The sequence below is a fragment of the Tursiops truncatus genome, chromosome 14 (assembly GCF_011762595.2).
Source record: "Tursiops truncatus isolate mTurTru1 chromosome 14, mTurTru1.mat.Y, whole genome shotgun sequence".
Lineage (NCBI taxonomy): Eukaryota > Metazoa > Chordata > Mammalia > Artiodactyla > Delphinidae > Tursiops > Tursiops truncatus.
The window spans coordinates 69416444-69428093 of NC_047047.1; the positions used below are offsets into that span (position 1 = coordinate 69416444).

Consider the following 11650-nt stretch of genomic DNA (forward strand, 5'->3'; position numbering starts at 1 on the left):
TCCCCCCTATATTTTGTATTTTTTTCTTTAAGATAACATTACCAGAAATGAGACTTACTGGGGCAAAGTAGATGAACATTTTGGTTGGCTCCTGACATGTTCGCCTGATCTCCTCCCAAAGGTCAGCCAACAGTGTATCTTCAGCTCTGAGATTCTCAGTTCAGAAAGAAACAAATGTAGTCTTTAGTTTGACCAATTCAGAAATGTGTTAATCTCAGTGGGAAAGTAGAGACTCAAGACACTTTGTGTGTGTGAGAAGCTAAAAATCTGTAGCGAGAAGCCAGAGGTGGAAGCAACACTATTTGGTCACTTAAGTTTTGAAAATTAGCTCACCTGGAGTGCCGGCCTGGAGGAAGCATGGTGGGGGGTGGAATTCGGACTGAATCCCTGAGACTCTAGCTCCAAGTCTAAGGAGAAATGGGAGGGTATCTTTGGTGTCCTTTGGCTCTGAGAGCCAAGGCTGAGCACCCCAGCGTCGTCAGAGCTGAGGGTGGGAGGTCTGGCTAGAGCTTATGGGAGGGAGCTGCTAGGGCCATTTCATTAATAAAAACCATCCTGTGAAGTTCCTGGGTTTAAATGAGGTGTCACTTGATGGTAGAGGGGTTGGGAAAGACAGGGAAGGGTCAGGGCTGGGCAGGAGTCAAGATAGATGGGGAGTGACAGGGTTGACTGCCCAGGTGGGTCGGCCCCAGGCGGGGAGGAGATGCCACACACCACCAGGCCCGGGCTGGCTGGTTCAAGAGAACCTTCCCTGGGCTCACCATGTTTGACTCAGTGGATCTGGGGTGGAATAGAGGAAGGAGGGAGAGAAGAGGCTGCCTGGGGGCGCTGGCTGGTTGGGGGAGCCAAAGCCATAAGTAGAGGGCCAGAGGCGCAGGCATGGGCACTGGGTGTAATTCCTGGGGGATGTGGGTGTTGGAGGAGGGGCTGCAGTGAGGGGAAGAAACTGTATGTTGGAGATGGGGACGCGGGGAAGTCACGTGCAAGGGGCACGGGGGCTCCCCTTGGACAGTCTCCTGGCATCAGCCCAAAGCTCCCTTTCTCTTAAGTTTCAACACACCTTCTTAAAAGGCCATGGCCCACTCACCTCAGTGTACCTTTTCCTCCCCTCAGCTAGGATCCTAGGAGGGGGTGCGGCTGGGTTGGAAGTGCCTGGGGGCTTGGGGGCGAAGGCCTCTGAGAGGTGGACAGCTCACAGCAGTTTCCAGAGATGGATTCAAACCTCAGAGAGCGACACTGCCAACCCCTCACCCCTTCTCGACCCCGAAGCCCCCAGTGCCCTGAACTGTCTCAGAAGAAAGACCACCATTCAGAACCCACGGATCTGGATCCTGTGTGGCCTCGGGCAGGTCAGCTACCCATCCTGAGCCTGGGTCTTCTCTTTGGAAACCTGGGTTTTGTCTTGTGGTCAAGCATGTGGCCTCGGGTGCCCTACCCCCAACCCCAGCGTGGGTACAGCACGGGCGCTGGGTGGGGAGGGGCCCTGCCCGTGGGACGCGCCACCACGCAGCCCCCCTGAGCCCAGGGCTTTAGCCAAGGTCAGTGCACTTGGCTGGAGGGAGGGAACCCGGGGCCTTTGAGAAGCTTCGCCTCTGATGGAATTGCAAGGCCTCCACTCCGTCGGAGGAAGGAAAGGTACCAGCATAGAGAAATATACCCCGATCTCTCACAAGGCGTCCATCCCTTGCCTGGCCCTGACTTGGCTCATGTAACAGCTACGTGAGCCTTAATCCATCACTGAGGTCCTGCCTGGCCCAGTGTGAGGACTTCTGTTATCTCCCGTCCTCGCTCCCCCAGCCCACCCCTCTTGCCTGTCTCGAGAGGGAGCTGACCTGCTGTGCTGCGCCGCCTCCCTCCACCCGGCCCTGAGTCCCACTCTGCCCTCCTGCTCGGGCCACAGCTCCCTCTGTCTTCTCCGTTTCTCCCCAGGCATCTCCTTAATGCCGCCCATCATCTCACACACGCATACCGTCCCTTGACCCCCATCCAGATGCCCTGTTTCTCTGCTCCACTTTACAGCAAAACTTGAAAGCACTCCCAGCCCTTGCCGGCTCTGCTTACTCACTTCTGGTTCCCCTCCAACCGCCCCGGCAGGGCCTTCACCCCCATCCCCACGACCTCTCAGGAGCTGGACCGACGACTCCCCTCCTCCCTGAAACCTTCTACCTGGGCTCCTGACATCACACCCCGCATCTTCTTATGCCCCCGGGTCCCTTCCTCCTCCTGTTCTCTGCATGTGGGAGGGTCTAGGACTCCCACACCCGCCCCAACCCTGACTTCCCTCAGAGACCCGGGTTCATATATCCAGCTGTGATAGGCGCCCCCCCTCTTGGAGGTTAAATAGGCACCTTAAATGTGACCTGAAAATCTGAATTGTGACCTGAAAACCTGAATTCTTGGTCTCCTCCCAACTGGCTCCTAGGCTTCTACATCTTAGTAACCGGCGCTTAATTGGCATCAAAACCCTGGGGCTCATCCTCGATTCCCCCCTTTCTGTCACTTCCCGTATCTGGTTCGCCGGCTTGCTCTGACAGTCCTCACCTCTAAATATATCCTCCGTGCAGCCATCTTTCACTACCCTGCTTCTGCCGCTTTAGCCCAGGTCCCCATCACCTGTCTCCTCACTGGTCTCTGGCCCCATCAAACCACAACAGGTCTCTTTGCTTCTCTTCCTGTCCCTTCCGGTCCATTTAATACACAGAATAATCTCATGAAAAAATCAAATCCTCAAAAACTCCCATCAGCTGTGTGCCATTGCAGCTAGAATAAACCTTCTCACCCTGGTCTCCAAAGCCCCACCAGCCTCAGACAGCACCCCAGTCACACTGGCTTGCTTTCCCGTGAGCGCGCCAAGCTCTTTCCTGTCACAGGGCCTTTGCGCAAGCTGCACCCTCTGCCTGGAAAGCTTGTTCGTCTCCCTCCTCTGTTTCCCCTCATTCGGGTCTCAGGGCAGAGAAACACTCCCTGACTACTCTCTGTCTCAGGATATCTTGTTTCTACTCCTTCCTATTTTATTCCTTATCTTTGTAGCTATCACCCTCTGAAATTCTGACTCATTATTTTGGCTTACCTGTTTATTGTTTATCTTCCCTGCTAAAAGGAAAGTTCCGCAAGAGCAGGGACTTTTCCCTGTTTCAGCAGGATCCCCGCGGCCCAGACCAGGTCTGGTACGTAAACGTTCTGTAGTTATTATAATCGCTGTTATCACTAACATGTGTTGAGTGCTCAGTATGTACCGGAAATCATTCTGTACTAACATCTCCACAACCCTCTGTGCCAGGTACTATTATCCCATTTTACAGACGGGATACATACTCTGTCATGGTCACAGGGCGCATAGTGGCAACGTCCGAATTTCAAAAACTGTCTGCACACTCAAGGCTGCAGGTTGCAGCCTGAGTTACCTGCCCCCGCTTTGCCTCTCACATGTCTTGGGCTGGTCCCCTAGGGTCTCTGTGGCAGCTCCCCACTCCCTCCTCAAGGGTCTGGGTGTGCAGCCCCTCACCCTTCCCTGCTTAGTCCTGGCTCCTTCTCCACCCACCGCCCCAGGGGACTGCCTCTTTGGAGTCAGGGGCATGCAGGAGCTGGAAGCCAGGGCATAGGGGTACCTCAGGGAGAGATCTCCTATTTTATAGTTCCAGCTGTGTGCAGACACTCCCACTGGTACCTCCTCCCCAAGAGAGGCTGCCCAGGCTCAGATTTGGATGCCCTCCTCCCTAATTTTCTGTTTCAGCCCCTTATTTCCATTGTGGTTCTTACCACAATTGGTAATCGTTTTATTTACTCATTTATTGTGACTCCCTCACTAAAATGGAAATCCAGGAGGGCAGAAACAGACTCTGTTTTGTCCTCTACTGCAGCGGTCCCCAGCATTTTTGGCACCAGGGACTGTTTTCGTGGAAGACAATTTTTCCAAGGACCGGGGAGGGGGGATGGTTTCAGTATGACTCAAGCGCATTACATTTATTGTGCACTTTATTTCTATTATTATTACATCAGCTCCACCTCAGATCATCAGGCATTAGATCCCAGGGGGTTGGGGGACTCCTGCCCTAGAGAGTGGACCATGGGTTTTTTTTTTTTAATTAATCTAACGTGACCCTTTTTCTCCTGCAGCCTAAAATTATACTAATTGCACCAAATTTTTAAATAACCAAAAAAGGGAAAAAGCAAAAAAATTATTCATCATCTTATATCCCAGAGATAATTGCTGTTGGAATTTGTTTCACTATTTTTCTTTTGCACTAGATACATACACAGTTTACTAATTTAAAATTGTATTATTCATTAACATACCATTTTGTAATAATTACTAACATTTTTTGAGAGCTTACTGTGTGCCAGATATTATTTTTCTGTCAACATTTTATTGTGAACATTTCCCCACATCACTAAATATTATTTGAAAATATCATTTTTAAAGGCTGCATACTATTCTACCTGCTAGATATACCATAATTTATTTAATCCATCCTCTGTTTGGGCATTTAGATTGTTTTCTTGTCTTTTATTTGGAGGGTGCTAATTTTATCAAACTGTGTTGGAGTGAGCATTCTATCGTGTTCCCTCACTAATCAGCAAACTTTTACATATATTTTTGTCAAACAAAAAACACAGCATAGTTACCAGAAAAGCAGCAGAGCGTGATGGGAGGGGTGCGGTGCGCTCGGGTATCTGCAGCTTGGCTGGGTCGGGGTGCGGGGGGGGGTTCCCCGGTGTTGCCTGACGATCCGGACAAACCTGGCAGCTTTTCCTCCAGCAGGCCCCGGACGCCGCTCCGCACAGCCTGGGTACTTCCGGGAGGGGGGTGGGCCTCTGCCTCGCACGCATGCGCGCACCGCCTTCCATGCCTGCCGGCCGCCCTACTTTCCTAGCTCTGGCTTCCTTGAGAGCAGAGAGGGCCCTCCCTACCTGGGTGGGGCTTGCGCCCGGGGGTGCGGGAAGGTGGGGGAGGTAGCGGAGGTGGGCGTCTTCACCTGCTGGGATGCCCCAGGTCCCCCTATGACCGAGACAAATTCCTGTCTGCAAGGGGCACGCAGTCTAGTGGGATCATGTTCAGCCTTGTGCCCATAGCTGGCCATTTTCTAGCATAAACGTTTTTGTGTTTTTTTTGCCCACCCCCAGTCCCCCGCATGTGGAATCTGAGTTCCCTGACCAGGGATGGAACCTGCGCCCCCTGCATTGGGAGCGTGGAATCTTAACCACTGGACCGCCAGGGAAGTCCCTCTAGCATTAAACAGTTTGAAGTGTAATTTCAGCTGAAAGGGCTCACGTCCTATGTTAGTAAACTGGCCCCAGAAAGACCGCGCGCTCCCATCTGCAGTGAGTGAGGGTGCGCGAGGGCCGGCCCTCTGAGCTTGTGTGACAGGTGGAGCAGCAGCTGGAGAAAGGGCAGAGGCGTTAGGGGCTCACCTTTCCTGGGGGGGCTTGGGGCTGTCTCCACGCAGTTGTCCGAGGAAGCACTCTTGGATGCCGCCGCGTGTGGTGATGGGGACGGGGTCTCCGGTGGTGGCCGGTGACAGGAGCGTAGTGGTTAGGGCCCCTAGAGGATCTGGGTTGCAACCCTGGCCCTAGGAAGGTTATTTCATGCTCTGAGCCTCGGCCACTTAGGAAAATAGGGGCAATCACGGGGTTATTGTGAAAATTACAGGTGATAACTGTTGTGTAAATGCTCAGCACAGGGCTGGGCTGGCCTATACAGGAGCACAGTAAATGCTGTCTATACCAATCGTGTGTGTGTGCGTGTGTGTGTGTGTGTGTGTGTGTGTGTGTGTGTTGGGGGAAGGGGTAGTGTCCCGGAATGGACAGTTTGGGATGTGCACAGGTTGCCCTGGTCCGCAGCCTCCTCCCAGGGAAGCCTCAGGTTGCGGTGCACTTTCCCCCATGTTAGTCCTCAGCGCTTGGGTTTCTAGGTTAACTGAGTCAGAGGAGGGGGCCTTGATGACTCCTGGGTGTGCAGCCTGAGGGGAATCAGCTGTGGTGGGATCGCTCCCCAGAAGCGGAGAGGACGTGTGTGTTGGGGTGCGGGGGTTAGGGGGTGCTGCTCTCCCTGTCCTAGCTGCCGTGGAGCAGAGTTCTGACCGTGCTGGGGACTGGGGCAGGAGGTGGGTCCTCCTGGCAGGTGCTCACCTGTTCTGAGTGTGGATGAGGTGTCAGTGGGTTCCCAGAGGAGCAGGTCTCCTGATGTGGGCCAGCTTTCACCATCCCCCACCTGAATCAAATTGGTGACTAAAGAGAGGGGGTCGTTGTCCTTCAGGGCCGGGCTCTGAGGCTGCTGTCTCTAGACAGGCCGATGGCCTCATTCCCTGCAGCTCTGGGGAGCCAGGGACCCCTGAACGCACCTGGAGAAAGTCCAGTCAGTCAGGCTCCACACACCTAGCTGAGTAAGGCCTATGGAAAGAGGGTGGGACTCGGGGTCCAAGACCATCCCTTATTGGCTCTGGCTCTCCACATAGTGGGGGACAGAGTCGCTGACCCGAGCTGTGGTTTATTCATCCAAAAAATGGGTTAATGTTCTGCTTTAACCAGGTCCTCAGACAGTGGCTGTGGAGAGCCCTCGGGAGCGATGGTTATTGAGACCCCCAGTCAACCTGCCCCACCCAAGGGCTGGCTTCCCCTAGAGCGCAAGGCCAGAGACCTGGGACCTATCTCTCTCCATCTCTCTCTCTCCCTCTCTCACAGTACATGTTTTTATCCAATTACTCAAGTCATACTTGTCCACTGAATTAAAAACATTAGAAATTAAAGAAAGGCACAAAGGAGAAAATAAAAATATCATGTGGTAGTTACATGGGTGTATATTTTTGTCAAAACTCATTTAGCTGTACTCTTAAATACAGTGCAGTTTATTGTATGTAAATTATACCTCAATAAAGTTTTTATTTTTAAGACTCCCACCATTATTGACATTTTAGTATATTTACTTCTAGATTTTTATTTATATATAGTATATATTCTATTGTATATACATATGTAAATGTGTGTATATGTATAAACCTATGTACATAAACTCTAAACAACCCTCAAATTCTAAATGTATGTGTGTGTGTGTATATATATATATATATGTATATATATTTGTCTTTTAAATAAAAATGGACCGTGACGTGTGTGCCCTTCGTGAAGAAAGGCTTTCCGTGCAGGTGGCCGGCAGCTGGCGTTCTCCACCTTCAGGAGGTCTTGCCCACTCTGTGGAACTGGGCTGTGCACGCTGGGCCCCCGTCCAGGCCACGGTGCCGCCTGAAGCAGTCACTCGGGGTGGGCAGCCCGAGAGCAGCTCTCCCTGGACTCAGCCAGGCCTCTCTCATCCGCATTTCTGGAAGGGCCTCTCAGGCCCTGTGAACCCCGGGCAGACGAGGTGCCAGGCCTGTGTATGAGCCTAGGGAAGGAGGCAACACTGACCAGAGGACTTTGAAGTGAGAACGTCCAGGAACTTGGGGATGGCCCAGGCAGGGAGGGAGGCCCACCTGAGGGGGCAAGGGATGGCAATGGGGTAGGCTAGGTCACAAAAAGAAACAGAATCCTGTCTGACTGACAGAAGGGGGCTTGGCAGAGCTTGGACTAGGTGTGAAGGGTGGAGGGTTGGGAGGCGAAATGCATGGACTGACATGGGGTTTAGGAGAGAGGCAGGGCCCCAAGAACTGCTATCCAGGTTTCTGTATGGCTGGAGCCCACACTGGGAAGGTCTGATAGGTGTTCTGGATCTCCAGGTCTGGCTGTGTAGAACACACCATCTAGTTCAAAGGGCAGAGAGCGTGGACAGATCAAACAGTGGGGCAGAGCTCCAGGGGCTGTCTTTATTTCCAACAGGAAGATGTGGCCGGCTGTCACCACGAGAGAAACTTTCTGATCAGCTCATTCTCCACCCCTTGAACCTCATGGGGTGAATCATACTGCCTTCGTCATGGTGACATATTACAGAACCATGTGCTTAACAAAAAGGAAACAGACCCTTTCAGTTAGGAAGGATGCGGGTTGATTATTCACAGCGTTGAACAGACCTCGAGACCCGGCGTCAAGGCTTGGTGCCTCTGCTCTCTCTCTGTCTCTCTCTTTGGCTTTCTCTCTCCCAGCTCTCTCGAGCTCTCTCCACTTCTATCAGTTGTTTTTGTTTGGCTGTGTCTGGCTTCCCTCTGTAAACAGACTGATTCCAGATGGGGGAAAGATGGCCACTGACAGCCCTAAATTTACATGCTCTCAGCTGACAGCCATCTAGCTCAGGGAAGAATTCTGATTGGTCCTGCTTAATGCTGTACCATCTCATTACTGGGTACAGTCACTGTGTCCAAGGAAGCTGGGTACCTTGATTGGCCAAGTCAGAGTGATATGGCTGAAGGGTAGTGGGGTGGGGGAGGTAGACCCCCTGGTACCAGAAGGACATGGAGTTGAAAGGGGCCGATCAACCCAAAACAAGAGCCACCAGATGCCATCACACATGGTTTCCAGGATGGAGAGGGCAGAGGGTCTACATCACGGAACACACAGTCTACTCAGGCAGACGGGAAGGCCAGAGAGGTCAGTAGAAGGTACCCATGGCTGGTTGCCCTCAGACCGCCGGGAGACTGCTCAGCTTCTGGAAAAACTAGAATAGAAACACTGACACCCCTATCCTGCAACTGACTGACTCACATTTCCAAGGCCACAGAAGCTGGAGGAATCAAATCTAGAACTGTGGATCTTAATAATGGTAAGGATTCAGTGCAGCAAAGCAGAAAAGGCAGACGGACCAGAGTCAGAATCCCAGCTCTTTACCAGCTGTGCGGCAATCAGCTCAACCTCTTCAAAGACTCCGTTTCCTCACCTGTAACGTGGGAACAACTGATAGCCTCCTTCCCAGGGCTGTTGTGAGGATTAAGACGTGTACGCCAGGTGTTCAAGAGGGCACGTGTATGCGTTCTCAGTCAACGAGATCTAACGTTATGGTATTAGTCTTTGACCTATGCTGCCACCAGTGAAATTGCTGGAATCCCACCTCCCTCCCTCTTTTCTGGGGGATCTTTGTTTCCCAGAAGTCACCCCAGATGCCTTCCTCGGGCAGAAGTAAGGCATCCCAGCCCGAGAAGGCAGGTGGGACCTCCCTGGACGGGGGCAGGCGCTCTGAGGACCTGCTCTGGGCCGCCCCGTCCCGCCTTCCCTGTGAGCCTGCCTCAGGGCAGCCGGTTTGGCGAGCTGCAAGCCCCCTAAGCTACTTAACATCGAGGGGGCCCTGGAATCAGCAGTCAGGCATTTCAGGACACCCAGCTGCAGGAAGCAGAGTACGGAGGGACACCCAGACAGCGGCCCCCTCCAGGATTCCTTCCCTGGGGCCATGTGCATGCTGCCCGTGGCCCCTCCTTGTCTGTTTCCTTCCCTTACCTCTGCCGTGGCCCCTCTAGAGGGCTGGTGTCCCAACCTTCCTAATCTTCCGTCCAGGCATCATGCCTGGTTGACCCAGTCTCTCACTCCACACCAGGTTTCTGGGACAGAATCTGATCGCCCGGCTTGGATGGGGGTCGCTGCTAATCCAATAAGCTGGGATGGAGAACGGCTGTGTGGTGCTGAAGCCTTTATTTGTTTTAGCAAGGGGTGTGGCCGGCTGTCTCAGAAGCCCTGAGAGAGGGCTCAGTGGAGAGGCACGGTCTTTGGGGGAAAGGCCAGACAGCCCTCGTCCCAGGCTCTTACCTGCCTACTTGTGTCTGGGCCAGATCCCGAGGCTGCCTTGTGTTCTAGCTTGACTAATGACACCTGGAGAAGAAGTATTTGGTGACATGTGAACACTATGTCAAATTCAAATTTCAGCTCTCTATGAGTTTCTTAGGCCTGCCATAGGAAAGTACCACAAACTGCATGGCTTACAACAACAGAAACTTACTGTCCCACGATTCTGGAGGCTTAGAAGTCCAAAATCAAGGTGTTGGCAGTGCCAGGCTCCCTCTGAAGCTTAGGGAGGATCCTTTCTTGCCTCTTGAGCTTCTGGTAGCCCCAGGTGTCCCTTAGCTTGTGATAGCATCACTCCATCTTTACATGGCCATCTTCTCTCTGTGTCTTCAAATGGTGTTCTCTCTGTGGGTATGTCCGTATCAAAAAAGTCCCTCTTCTTATAAGGACACCAGTCATAGTGGATTAGGGCCCACCCTAATGACCTCATCTAAACTTGATGATATCTGCAAAGACCCTATCTCTAAATAAGGTCATACTCACAGGTACTGGGGAGTTAGGACTTCAACCTATCTTTTGGGGGACACAGTTCAACCCATAACAAGTGTCCATAAATAAATGTGGCTAGCGGTGACAGAGACCACATGCCAAGTGTGGAACACTTACCATCTGATCCTTTACAGAAAATATTTGCTGTCCCCTCCTTAAAGGATCAGGGGTGGGGGGGAATCCACAGGAGGAGAATGCCAGGGCTGTGGGGCGTCCTGGGCTGAGGGGACAGGAAGGCTAACCGTGATGAAAGTCAGGACGTCTGAGGAGCTGTGAGTCTGGAGCTGTCTCAGAAAAGGCATTTGAAGGAGCTGGAGTTAAAACACAGAGCATCTCCTTTTGAAACACCTTCAGAAACGCGCCTTCGGTTCTTCTCCCCAGTGGAGAGGGTGTGGGACCCCTTCAGCACAAAGCAACACAGGGCACGTCTGGACGCCTTAGGGACCCCCCTGGGGAGAAAGCCCAAGTCAGGCGACTTTCTCGGGAGCATCGGAGGAGGCCAGTGGGCACTGTTTCATGAGCTCCTTTCCTATCAGGCGTGTCTTCCTCCAGCTGCCCCACGGGAGTTGCTCTTGAGCCTGACAGTCCAATTCTACAGACAGGGCCTCTTCAGCGGTAAATATTTGGGAAGCCCTTCAGCACGTTGTCTGCCTGCTGGAGAGATGGAGGGTGGCGAGATCTCCCTTTTTGGTAGTAGCTGGGCTGTGAGTGGTAAGAAGCCTGCGGGAGCTGCCCTTGCCACCCCGTCCCAGGCTCATCTTCTGGCCGGGCTGGCGAACTGACTGTGCTCAGGCCCTGGATGACATTGCCTGAGTTTGGCAAAAACAACCTCACAGCAGCCCTGTTAGAGAGCGAGGGCCCGGGGAATGTGCGCCACTCGGCTGCTGACAACTGCAGCTCCAGGGATGTTGCTTGATTTGCCCAAGATCACAGAGCTAGGCCAGGCCCGGCCAGGCGGGCATCTCAGCCTCCTGCAGCCCTGGCCCAGGCCCCCGCCTCTCTCGACCTGCCTTTGCTGTCCACGCCTTCCTCTTAATTGATAACATAGCAACATTAATGAGAAATATTGAAAAGAAAATCTCTCACATCCCACCACCTTCACACAGTTCTACACATGGACACGTTCTTTAAAAAAACCATTCCGATGTGCTAAAATTGTACAGAATACACACACACACACACACACACACACACACAGACAGACAGGAGTATAATAAAATTGGGGAAATCTGCATGAGGTCAGTGGATTATATCACTGTCAATATCCTTGTTTTGCAAGATGTCACCAATGGGGGAAACTGTAAAAGTGGTAGCTTTTTGTATTCTTTCTTTTTTCTTTTTCTTTTTTTTGCAGTACGTGGGCCTCTCACTGCTGTGGCCTCTCCCATTGCGGAGCACAGGCTCTGGACGCGCAGGCTCAGCGGCCTTGGCTCACGGGCCCAGCCGCTCCGCGGCATGTGGGATC

General features: G+C 52.6%; 1 protein-coding gene across 1 annotated transcript in view; it reads left to right on the plus strand.

Annotated features, from left to right (window-relative positions):
* DNMT3A (DNA methyltransferase 3 alpha) overlaps positions 1-7065 on the plus strand; it is a 113622-nt gene extending 106557 nt beyond the window's left edge. The window contains exons 25-26 of the transcript XR_012325784.1: positions 33-121; positions 1114-7065. The gene's annotated coding sequence lies outside the window, so the exon portion shown is untranslated. The remainder of the gene's footprint in view (positions 1-32; positions 122-1113) is intronic.
* Positions 7066-11650: the final 4585 nt, after the last annotated feature.